The sequence below is a fragment of the Centroberyx affinis genome, unplaced genomic scaffold (genome assembly GCF_046629955.1).
Source record: "Centroberyx affinis isolate AG114_WGS23_722 - 3 ecotype Tasmania unplaced genomic scaffold, CSIRO-AGI_Caff_v1 ptg000106l_1, whole genome shotgun sequence".
Lineage (NCBI taxonomy): Eukaryota > Metazoa > Chordata > Actinopteri > Beryciformes > Berycidae > Centroberyx > Centroberyx affinis.
Genome location: NW_027278808.1, coordinates 47,169 through 60,867, shown reverse-complemented (window position 1 = coordinate 60,867; position 13,699 = coordinate 47,169).

Genomic DNA, 13,699 nt, shown 5'->3' with positions numbered 1-13,699 from the left:
GATCTGCAAGTTTCTGTGTTTTGTTTTGTTATTTAGTCTCCATCTTTGTTTTGCTCAGCCTAATTTCTGTGGTGTTTCTGCACTGCACTTCCCAGAGATCACCTGTCAATCAAACAGTGTGGGCGGAGCTTGGATTTTCTGTCGATGCAGTTTGAGTTTCTCTTTTTTCTCTGTCTGTTCAGCCATGGTGGCTATCGCTGCTCATGCTAACTACCCAGCTCTTCTTCTTCTATTTATTCCAAACAAACCGGAAACCGCTTTCGTGAACTGGATATAGGTTGGATGGCTGTTGTGTTAGAGCAGAGAGAGAGGAGCAGAACAGACATTTATTGATATGAAAATGTCACAAATTATTATTTTAATAGGAATTCAGATGTAAGTGCGGTATATCTCTTCTGCTGATACTGTTTCAATATTTCATTGTTGTTGCTTCTCAGCTGAATCGAAGCAGTCTGACCCAGAGTTTAGAGAAACCCATCAACAGGAAGTCAGTTGGTGTGAAAGGGGCATAAGTGACATTTTGGGTCGAAAATTAGTTTGAGAATTAATTATATGTCATTGGAAAGTTCTTGTTGAGCTCTATCTGGTGGTCAAAAGAGCACAGCTGTATCCATAAAGACGACTGAAATAAAGGGGAAAATCCCAAAAACCCAAGGTTCAATTTGGTAAAAAAAAAAAAAAAAAAAAAGGGTGCAACTGCATAGAATATCAATTTTCTGAATTTTAATCTCTGTATGAGTATGAATGTTTCTTATGTTATGTTTTGACTAAAGAAGATGCAGTCAATCAGTTTTCAATCAGTTTTCAATAATTGCTATCAAATTAGGAAACAGTCATTTTCACTCTAAACCCTTGATAGGTTCGATCCCAGCAGCCATGTGAGCTGTTGAAGTGTCACTGAGCAAGGCACCTGCTCACTCACTGTAGGTGGATCTGGACAACAGTGTCAATGTTAAATGTCTAAAAACATAAATAAACATAAATACATATTGTTATTTTGTTCTTCTTCTGCAGAGAACACTTGGCTCTAACATTTGTCAGACGGAGAGTTTGCTTGCAGTGTTTGGAAGCTCACTGAGGATTATTATAAATATAATAAAAGAATAAATTGAGTGACATGACTTATGAAAACATGTACTGTTAGTGAAGTAACACAGCATCCTATTTGCTCTGTATGAGTTTGTTACTGTACTATGAATGTAAACTGTTCACTGTTTAAAACTCCAGAACATTAAATAAACTCTTCCTCTGTGTTTGTAAATCATAGCAGCGGCTTTGTTCAGCAGAAGGTTCATTTATATTTCAACTGTTTGGCTGAAGCTTCGATCCGGAGCCTCACAGTGAGCGAGGAGGCGGAGCTCAGAGTCTCGGCTGTTACGGGAATTGAACCTGCGACCTTCTGGTGACGAGAACCCAAACAGAAGAGCGAGGGCCCAAACTAAACACAGACCTCAGAATGATCCTAATGGATACTTATTGTTTGAAAATGTGACAAAAAACATCATTAAAGTAACACGGGTTGAGTAAAATAGCTTCTTATGGTTTTTTTTATATTATCAAGATTGTTAATAGCCTACTTAACTTAAAACTTAAAACTTGACCATGTTGTATGGATATTACACACCTCTGGACTAAATCCTTGGACTCAATCCTGCACAGACTCCATTTAATGCACAGAACTAGAATCATTTATAGTTTATATTTATTATATTACCTTTCTTATTACCTTTCCTGTATTATTTTTATTACCTTTCCTGTGCTTCCTTGGCATTGTTCCACCAGTTGCTGCTGTGGCACCCGAATTTCCCCCAGGGGATCAATAAAGTGCAATCTTATCTTATCTTATCTTATTAGGTGCCATTTACATGGGCAATAAGTCAGAGTTTTACTGCCATAGCAAAAAAATTACCATAATATATCTGATCATTACCGGTGACTCCACGATTTCTTCACCAGCTGCTGAACATTCTGGCAAAACTCACTTTCTGTCCTGTACTTTTGTTTGGGAACAAAAGCTCAAGACTGCTGTCGCAACACATTTCAGCTCCAGAAGTTAAGACAGCCTCGTTCTCAAGCCAAAAAAGCAAATGCCAAAGCATCATTATTATTATTCCAGTATTTCTACACGGCAGCTCTTCAGCAGACGTTTCTGTTGGATCTCTGCTCTGATTGGCTAGCTTCCTGCTCTCCATTGTGAAAATGTGACTTCATTGTTTCTGCCAGTTACAGGCCACTGTAGTTCAATTCTGTATTCTGTATCTATTCTGTATATACACCATACTGTTTACTATATATATTGTATAAATCTCGCATTTCATATCCACTGTTCATACTGTTTATACTGTTTATACTGTTCATACCGTTATTTATCTTAGCACACTCATACTATACTGTTCATGCTGTTATTTATCTGTTATTTATCTTAGCACACTCATACTACCCCTTACAGTTTATTCTATTTATATACTTAGCGTATTCATACCACTCTGTTCATACTGTTCATTCTTTTAATACTATTCATACTGTATATACACCATACTGCATATACGATATATATTATTAGATACATCTTACATATTCATATATCTTGCATGCTCATATCCACTGTTCATACTGTTAATACTGTTCATACTGTATATATCTTATATAGCACATTCATACTACCCTTACAGCTTATTCTATGTATATATTATACATATGCACATTACATTGCACTGAACTTTTACTGCTTCTTTTGCACTTCTGGTTAGATGCTAAACTGCATTTCGTTGTTTTAGTACTTGTACTCTGTGCATTGACAATAAAGTTGAATCTAATCTAATCTAAAATAATCTAATCAAAGGGACGATGGGTGACACTTTATTTGGATTGTCTAATGTTGATGCTCAACTATCTGTGAGGTGACAAAAAGTAGATGTTCAACAAAGTGTCACCTGCCTGTTTGGTGAATCTCCACAGACTGTGACTCTAAACCCTGAACTACACAACATGCGTAACATTTGTCTATCTGAACTTGTTGCGGCACTTTAAACTGCTACACCAGGTCTGTTCTTGTTCCATCCATAAACATAATTATCTAGTTTTGCTTATTTTTCCGTTTTATTTGTACGTCGAAGAACATTCCTGTACCTTATAGGAGTAATTGTGTCACTTTTTTGAGAGTGTAGGTGCACTGCAGCCAAACAGAAGCTTCTCAGCTCATCTCCAACATTTATTTAAGTGACACTGGTTTATGTATCCTCTATTTACTTTACTGACACGGTGATGAATGAGTATAATAAGCACAAACTTGGCATGTTGGCCCACAAACAGAACAGAAACGCACCCAGTGTGGCTGAGCCATTAGCCTAACGCTAACCCTATTACTAAACTTAACCCCAACCGCAAGATTAACCCGAGCCCACTGAATATATATAAACTACTTTTCACACAGTTATGAATCTCACTTGCAACTCAGTAGGCTGTTTAGAGACACATTGTGGTCACTTGATTGGAAGTTGAGTATCAACACTGCACTATCCAAATAACCAGACTGGACGATGCTGTTGAACTGAATGAAACTTTTGCAAACCCAGAAAATTTTACACTTCTACCAGTTTGTGGGGAAAGTTCGACCTGCGGCCTCCTGGTCTGCACAGTGTGATCTCTCCCATATAAGGCCGTGTTTCTGTTTGCGAGGACACAGTAATTTGGCGTCCGGCCACACTGTACACACCTTGCTGTTTTCATGATCGGTTTGACGTGTGAATCTGGAAATCCTTCACAGTTTGTTCCAGCTGTGGGAAGACTTTGTTCATGTCCATACAAACCGACTTGCTGGGATAAACAGCTTGTGTTTTAATCACAATCACAATCAGCAGCTACAATAAACGTGTACGAATCTGGAACTGGTGCAGAGACAGATCAACAACAAACTCAGTGACACAGAACATCCTGACAGATAGCAGGACAGCAGGAACTCAAACACAGTGCAGAGGAACACCGCAAGACATATTATGATCAGCAAACTATAGAAATCACTCTACAAATACACATCCAGCATCCAAAACCAGTTAGCAAAGCAAATATGATTTAAAGGTCTGTTGAACTTTGGTAGAATCTTGGGTTGTGTCTCTTCCTCCATGATAAAACTCCAAAATCAGTGATTCTGTGATCTGTTGCTCCGGTAGAGGAGACTGGAGAATTGTGTTGTTTTTTTTCTCTCTCCATTCACTGCCATTGTCTGGAGGAACAGTCTGAAAATCACTTCTAGCACATAAAGGAAAGCCGACAAAGCAGATTCTGACAATATATATAAAAAACTAGTCATGCTGCTGAATTGCAGATGGAATGAAGAAAATAATACGTTTATCACTTTAATGTCAAAAGGCAGTTTTAAATCATGAATGTCTTATTTTAAAGATAAAAATGTTGCGTCTAAAGTCTAGATTTCCTCACTGTCGGGTGAAAACCATGTATCTCCAAAACAGAATAAATAAAAACTGCCTCGTTTTCCGCTTGACCACAATGCATTTTTTCAGTTTATCCAACAGGCTTTGAAAAGGTTTCATAAGACCAAAGGGTCGTGTAACTTTCCCAACCCGCAGAGGAGCGTGTAATCCTTTAATTTAAGTGAAAACATGAAGATACTTAAGAGGTTTTCACACGTCAGCAGCAGATTTGCTTCCTGCGTTATTTTTTTTCGACAGCGGATGTGGGAAACACTTGACCGCACTCGTCACAGCGATCTGGCCGAGTCGTCTTCAGAGCCGCCTGCTATCCATCTGCGGTCATGTTCAGGTCAGATCCTGCTGGGAAGGAATTAAATAATGTGTCACTTTACGGATACAGATATGAACATCATTACTTAACACATTTTAGGCTTTTATCTGACGCTCCAGAGTGAACGCAACAGTAGAATGAGCTTCAATTCCTCGATGAGCAACATTACACAGCGGTGTGAACAGGTCAACTTTGCTCGAGTCCCAAGTCGGTCTCAAGGCTTGAGGCACAAGTCTCAAGTCAAGTCTCAAGTCTAAATGTAGAACAGCAAGTCAAGTCAGAACAAATCAAGAGTCCAGTATCAATTTAATATCTTAAAGAAAACTAAATATCTGGGACTTTTCAATGCAATATGGTTTTAATAGGATAAAAACTTGGTAAGAGCATCATGAGTTTGATTTCTATAATCAGTTTCAACTTCAATAAATTCAATCATTCCATACACATTCAGAAAACAGAATTTAATCTCATCACTTTCAATCTAAGTCATTTACACAAACACAAGATCTCAAGTCAAGAAAGAGAAACCTAGAAACCTTTTCAAGTCATCAAAGTACAAGTCAGAGTCAAGTCCCAAGTCACCAGAACCCAAGTCAAGTCAAGTCTCAAGTCTTCTCTTCATGCATCAAGTCAAGTCCCAAGCAATTAAAACTGTGACTCGACTCTGACTTCAGCCCAAGTCATGTGACTCGAGTCCCCACCTCTGCTCCACAGCGTTCCTTCACAGGTCTGGAAAGACTGGAGATATATGGAAAAAGAATTTGGTAGCTTCCAGGTCTTGATCAATATGGAAATCAAATCAAGAAATAAAGATCTGGAAAAAGTCTGGAATTTTGAAATTGAAACGCTGCACAAGCCCTTATCACATGAAACTTAATTTTAAGGAGGTGAAGGGTCAAAGGTCACAGCAGCCTGACAGTAGATGGAGCTAAATATTCCTGTGAGCCTTGATTGATCATGTTTGATAGAGAAGGAGGAGAAGACACAGAAAGGGTTTTTTAAACGTAATAAACAGGAGCATATTAGGGAAAATAGGCTAAGAATAGAAAAATAAACTCATTAAATTCCTGCATCACCAACATTACAAGTAACAAACTGGAAGGAGTGCAAAGCTCAGAGCGATAAGAAGCAACAGCTGAGGAGGAAAGATAGAAGGGATTTTTATAAGTTAGAAGTTCAAGACAGAAGCAGAGGAGGGAGGGAGATATGTGAGAAAGTGTGTGTGTGTGTGTGTGTGTGTGTGTGGAGGCGGGGGATGGGGGGGGTCTGACGTATCTCATGAAGAAGATGAGTTTTCAGTGTCACTGTTGGGAAATGTGACTTACCGATATCTGACACTTATTAAAAAGAAAACTTGAAACCCCCTCAGTTCCAGAAATGATGCCTTTAATCCTCGGGGTCTTTTCCAGTGTTTGGTGTTTTCCTGCAGATCGACCAACAAAGCGGATTAGCGTCTGGTATTTCATGTCCTCAGGTTACTAACTTCTCCACGGCTGACCTAAATATTCTGGGTTTTCCGCATTATTATAACTCTGACAGAATCCGTCTCATTTAGAGGAGACTTTGCAGGAAAGCTTCGGCTAATCTGAAATAAAACTCTCTTCCTGCTTCTGGGGGGGGGTTTAAACAAATTTGCTTCGCTTCCCTGAGAAAAATGTGTTTCGGCATGCAGAGGAGCCTCTCTCTCTCCCCTCCGCTCACCCAGATATTAGTCATCGTCTTGTGATCAGGCTTCCCGGGTCATAAATATTTATTCAGGAAAGTGCTGTGCGGGCGTTTTAATGCTTCCCACCAGGCGGGAGACAGGGGCCCAAACTGAACCTTCACAGGTTCGCCGCCCAAAAAACAAGACAGTGCATCTCCATTAACAGCCATGCAGCCTGTCTAACTGTCCCGGACCGAGACACTGGACTAAACAAAACTACAGTTGGATAAAAGCTTTGACTAAATGTGATATTATTTTAAAGGAGAAACCCCCCTCACATCCTCTGCCACTGTTAGAACTCATCACTCTTTTGTTCAATGCATTTCTGGACTTATTTAGTGATTTTTTTTTGTGAACCCACTTTCCCTCAACCTGCTTCGTCTACTTCTACTGCAGTTAGTGATTTACTACGTTTCCCAGAATGCCTCTCAACAAACCCCAAAGAAGGAGCCTGAACTTGTTCCATTCAGCTGTGGGTTGTGCGTGACCTGAGTAAAGATGTTGATATTGGATATTCGCTGGATTTTTCACCTTCAATAAATCATAAGGCAAATAAGTTAAAACACTGAATAGCCTACATTTGTGATTATTGGAAGGAATTGGAGGAAGAACAATTTATCACAATGTTTGAGAAAATATTTTCTGGGAAATTAGCTATTTCAATTTGTTCACTGTATACATAAAAAAATATTTTCTCAAATATTCAAACCGGTGGTTGTAAATGTTTTTTTTTCCTTTAAAGGTCCATATTCTCCTCTTTCCAGTGTTTTATTTTCTCTGTTGAGGTCCATTCAAAGCTGTGTGTGTGGTGTCATGTACCAAAAACACTCTCAATCCATTTTTAAACGTTCATTTTCCAGCATCTCTCTGAGCCTCACCAATAACAGGCTGTTTCTGTCACTGTGTCTTTAAGGCTCATTAATATTAATGACCCCTCTGTTCCGATTGGCTAACCGTTTCAAGAGTGAAACGTGAGACACCGCGGCCCGGCGGCTACAGGTAGAGAAAACTCTCCGGTAATAAACAATGACAACTGTTCAACCGCTTTGAAAAAAACACTTTGTTAGTCTATTATTTCTTACAAAAATGATAATGAGCGAACCTTTGTGACATCACAAAGTTACGGAAGTCCAAACGGCTCGTTTAGAGGCTCGCTTTTCTAATATGGATTGTGTGGATTTAGTTGCCGACTGTGCGTTTTGATACTTTCGCCATGTTTAGATAGACCATCCAACTCCTTTATTATCACAGAGGAGAGGGGAGTCCTGCTTTACACCATATGGGACCTTTAATGGCGGTCTACATGATGGAACAGTTAACAAGACTAAAATCCATGTGTGTGCTTGTTTGAGAAACATATCTTAAGATTTCTGCTCCAACAGCATGATGTATTTTTACTGTTATTGCCATTATTACATCGATATTTTAAATTTCCTCCTTTTTAATTTATTAAAGTGGTAATCTGTCACCTGTCAATCAAACAGTGTGGGCGGAGCTTAGATTTTTTGTTGATGCAGTTTTGAGTTTCTTCTTTTCTCTGCCTGTTCAGCCATGGTGGCTATCGCTGCTCGTGCTGACTACCCAGTTCTTCTTCTTCTGTTGATTCCAAACAAACCGGAAACGTAAAACGCATCAGACAATAGACAATGTAAAAGCTTCATGGACTGGAGACAGGTTGGATCTCTGTTGTGTTAGAGCAGGCAGAGAGAGAGAGCGTTAAAATGAACATGTAAATATTGAGGATTATCAGTGTAACAGTCTCGGTTCTTTATTGTTTTGTTCCTCTGTGTCTTTATTTGGAGCTGCGGTTCCTTATCGCCTCATCGCTCCCTGCCGGAAGTTTGCCCCCAAGCTCTCTGCAGTTTCCTTTCCTTCCCACACACACACACACACACACCCACACACACACTCCTCTTACTACTGTTCTCTCTCTGTCATATGCTAAACTATGGAAATGCTTTAGTCAACTACTTTTATATTCAAGATTAAAGATTAAAACCTTTATAGGCCACTAAAGTGAGTGGAAAATTGTATTTGTTTCTGCCTTGGTGCCCGACTCATTAAAAATGACGCACTACCAATCCATCATGAGAGCTGGAGTGGCACTTTAAAATAAAACTGCACATAAATTATATTTATAATTGCAGAATATAATCATAAGTGCAGTGCAAAGTGTTTCAGATCAGTGCTACATGATGGAAGAAATCTAGGGGTTTGAATACTTTATGGGGCAACTGTATAGTTAATGCCATGATATAAAATGTAATGTTATTTTCTGCTGTTTGTCTGATGATTATATTGTAGGAAAAGTTTATCTGTGCTTATAATTGCTCTACAGTCTGCTTGTATTTTAAATTTAATGTTATTTTCTGCTGTTTCTGATGATTATATTGTAGGAAAAGTTTATAATCTCTATTTTTTTGTAGAATTTACAGTCTATAATCTGCGTGTAATGCATCAAAATGCTCTTCAAGTAAAGTGCTACCTAAAGATATATTATGGTGAGGTGTGTTTGGATGAATAATCTTTCAAAGCGGCACTTTGCAGCGCTGGTCCTGGATCTTCTCAGCGGTCAGGCAGCTGCATGGTTTTGGCAGCATTTAGCAGTTATTTTAGGGAAATATCACCCTTAAGCACATGTAAGTTCATGTATTTCCTTGAGTGAAATACATGAACTCACACTCTCCACTTCACAGGGAAAGCACCATGCTGCCTAACATGTGCTAACCTTCCTATCAGAGCCACTCCAGCCCTCTGCATGTTCCCATGTCTCCGGCCTCCCGGCGGATGCTAATATATCACCAGTGAGTCCTTAGCTTGACCTTTGATGAGTCTCGTGCGGCTGTGAGTCGAGTCAGGCAGCTCCATGGTTTTGGCAGCCAGTCACATTTAAACCGGCGGTTATTTCAGGGTACCATTGAGTACCATTCTTTCCCAGGAACAAAAATGACCCTTCACCTTTAAGTCTCACCTTGACGCTGACCAAGACTAAGGGGGGACCTCCTCCACCAATCAGACAACTCTTCTGAAATTTACGTTTTTATCTAGTTTTATCTACAAGCCACATCAGACTGCAGACCAGGATCTCCCTCACACACACAGACTCACACAAATTAAAATAAGAATATTTATTTTTATCTGGACCAGAAGACTGAGTTCTATTGAACTGATGTTGGACAATTAGTCACATTAGATAATTAAATACATTTTGTATCATGTCACCAAAAGGATCAGGAATTGCTTTCTCCCTTCTCTTTTTAGTTCTGTAGGAAACCCCCACCTTTCTGGATAGAGCCATAAAAGTCGTAAATCCATAAATTATTTTCATTCTGGGTTTAGTCCTCTTCTCTACTTTGTATTTCCTAATGTCTCCAATGAGTTTTTAGAATAGTGTCAATTATATACTAAATTGGTTAATCATATATGCTTAAGTGTTTTAATTATCCTCCCAATAGTTGGACCCAGTTATCCCCGTGGGACCACACTGCTATCTAAGGTCTGATTATATTTACCCATTCTTGGCCCCCACATCGATAATTATGTGCTATTTCATTGTTTCTGTTTATTTTAAAGTTATTTTAAGAATGAGTTGTTGATCCAGAGAAGCTCCAGTCAACTCTCTCAGCTGACCACTGACCAGCCTGCCGAAGCCTCCTGCTCCATCCTGCCTGGAGTCCGGTCCACAGCGGAAAGCCGCAAGGTCGTAAAGGACATCCACCCGAAAGAGCGTCTTTTTCAAAAGACCCGCTCCGGCCTCCCGGCGGATGTTAATATTTCACCAGTGAGTCTTCAGCTTGACCTTTGACTCTGAGGAGTCTCGTGCGGCTGTGAGTCGAGCCGAGGAGAGGAGAGGAGAGCGCTCACAGTCCAGGAACCTTCCCCACAGGTGAGATGGATGAAACATTTTCTCCTGCGGTTTACAGACAGGAAACTACTCACAATTTGCTCTGTTTTACTAAGCGTGTGTGTGTGTGTGGTGTCATGTTCCTGACCAGGCCTCGTCAGGCGGTGCTTCATGATGCAGACGGAGCGAGAGGCGTCGCCTACAGCCGGGAGCCGTCCCGCCCCGGGTCCGGGTCCTGTCCCAGCCCCAGCCCTAGCCCCAGCCCCTGGTCCGGGTCAGGCCACCGTCAGGACCTGGCTGTCCTCCAGCAGAAGAGGTATGAGAGCCGGGCTGCTGCTGACTCTCAGAAAGAAAAGGTACAGAGTTTTGAACCTTTTGACCCTCGGTGCTCATGAAATCCTTTCAGAAATTATTGGATAAACTAAAATGCACAGTGGTCAAGACAAAACTCCTGTACCTTTTTTTCTGGCATTGTTGAGTCAGTTACTTTTAAATTCTATTGCAGCTATAGTTGCCTTATAAAAAACTGTTATCAGTAATGTAATCCAAGGAAACAGATTACTTTCAGTGAATAGGTATAAAGTTACAGATGAGAAAAAGTGAAAGGTCAGTGAAAAGTAACTATAAGGTTTTATCTGAACCTTATAATAGTTCTTATTCTTTCTTTGTTTAATCAAAATTGAGTTATTCATGATCTTTTCGGTTATGAAACATTTAATAAGATAGAAAGCACATAACCAGCCAGTTGGTATATTGTCAAATATTTGATGCTCAGTATCAGTAGTGAGAACTTTAGAATCCCAAAGTCACCAATTTATACTGTTCAGGAAATTTGTTTCAGGTTTGCATATAAACACAATTTTTCTTCTGCACCACATTTTATTTTAAGATGTAGCACAGCTGCCAGTCTTCTGAGTTTCTTTTACTTTAAATCTTTTCCCATAAGTTTTTCCTCTCATCTTTCACTAGTATCTGTAGTCAGGATACATTTGATCTTTGGTAATGTAATAGAATACAGTTAAAAAAAAATTGTATTTTGAGTATGTTATGACATTATAAGCATTCTGTTATGGCTCAAATGGATTGGTTTGATACTGTCAGTATGAAGAAGAATCCCTTTCCAAAACAATGCATGTCCATCTTGTAATAAATAGAAATAATTACCTGGAGTCCATTGTTCACTATTTCTAATATAGAGGAAAAGTTCTGCCATTTTGTCAACCAAGGACTTAAGCTGCCTGCTGTCCTTTAAAGAGAACCACAGCTTGTTTTAGTTTTGTGCTTTTATTTTGTAAGAGTAGGCATCACTTTTTCAAAACTCTTCTTCTATGGTGTGTTTCTAAACACTTGTGGTAAAATATTTCCTCTGCTGGGATCGGGGGTGAGCAGGTTGTTTTCAGGTCCGACCGTCAGACTGTTTAGTTCTGGTTCCTCCGTCTCCCACTGCTGAACACCGGCCAGCTTTTCTGACCTCGAAACACTTTGTTGATGTTCGCTGGTTTGATTATACAGCAGAGTCTTGCTGGAAAACCCTTAAGACACGTCCAGCCTCCTACGCTTTCATGCACAGAGGACTGATGTCTGTTTATATGTGTCGGATCTGCAGAAGAGCTCGCATCGCTCCAGAACCAACATCTCTTCTGGTATTTCCATTTTGCAAATTCAGTTGTTTTGTGAACAGAGTGACAGATAATCTGAGAAGCCGTCAAAATGTAAATCTTGCATAATCCTATTTACTAGCTTCTTTGACGTGTTAACCATTAGCCACCAAGACCAATGGTCTTTTATAGGAATTTGATTACTTTGGATGAGTCTGAATTCCAATTCTGTGCCTATAAAAACACCAGCAAGCCTGCAGTAGTCACGCTTTCAAGATAAAATAGGGGAAAGGATTGTCGAAGCTAATCTAATAAAGCTGTCCAGAATCTGTGTTCTCACCTTAGCTTGTTTAGTTAGTTTTGCAGTGATAAAAGACAAGAGCAGTGATAAAACATAGAATGAGGAGAGAGCAAATACAGATTTGTTCAAGTGGGATAAAAACCCCAAGGGGCGAATAAAAACTCACCTGAAAACAAACAGAAACAAACCGTCAACCAGGAAACAGATACTGTACAGGATAAACCCAGATACTCTAGACCAGGAGATTTCATTCCATACAAATACATTCATTTAACCCACATGTGAATTCAAAGCACATGTGCTTTTTGGACACATGTTGTTTTTTCATATGTGAACATGAGAAATTTCCCCTGTAACAAGACACTTTAACCTGTGAACTGTCTCTCTGCATGCAAAATTAAGTGAAAAAGTGAAAAAAAAAAAAGATTTGAAATTTTCACATTTGAAGTAAAAACTGGATATAGAGTACAGACGTGGAAAACAAATTCACATATGAAAACCAACATGAGGGTTTTCACATGTGACTTTTATGTTTGAGTTATGAAGTAAACTACTGCTAACTAAGCTACACATCAGCAGTTAGTATCACACTGATGTGAGTTACCTGAACAAAAACGCAGAAACTGATGTTTTTTCTGAAAATGTAAATGATTTTATTTTTATGTCAGTGGTTGCTTGCCTCAGGATGACCCTCCTTTTTATTGACAATATGTTGCAATGAAAAATAGCATAAATGTGTGTTGTGTGTTGAACCAAATAGCGGATGAAAGTCATGAAACTGTTACACAACCACAGTGATGCTGTTAAAGAGACAACCTTTGTCACAACACACACACACACACACATTTCCATAAACGCTAATTGTCAATTCCATTCCAGGAAGTGGGATGAAACATTGACTAGGGATCAGGCAAATGCTGGCTCAGCAATACACACACACACACACACATAAAACACATACTCTTACAAACACACCCATACTCACATGTCCATGTACACTCACACACCAACACACAAACACACATCAACACACAAACATACATCACATATACACACACACAAACATACACACAAAGATACACAAGTGCGCCCACACACATACCAATCCACATAAAACACACACACAGGCATACAAAGACACACACATTCAAGCACAAACACATACAAACACAAATGTACTTTACTCACATTAACACACACAAACACAAGACACATACACACACACGCACACACACACACACACACACACAGCAGTCCTCGCTGGCTGTGGGTCATAGTTGACCCTTCGTTGCGGCTCATTGGCCCTCTGTTCTGTTCTTGTTTCCCAGGAGCCGCCTCCGCCGCCGCCAAGACCCCCGGTGACACCGCCGCCCGTTTCCATGGAGACGGGGTTCGGTACAAGGCCAAGCTCATCGGCGTGGACCCGGTGCCCGACGCCCAGGGAGACAAGATGTGTTTGGACTCCATGATGAAACTCAAGGTATCCTGCC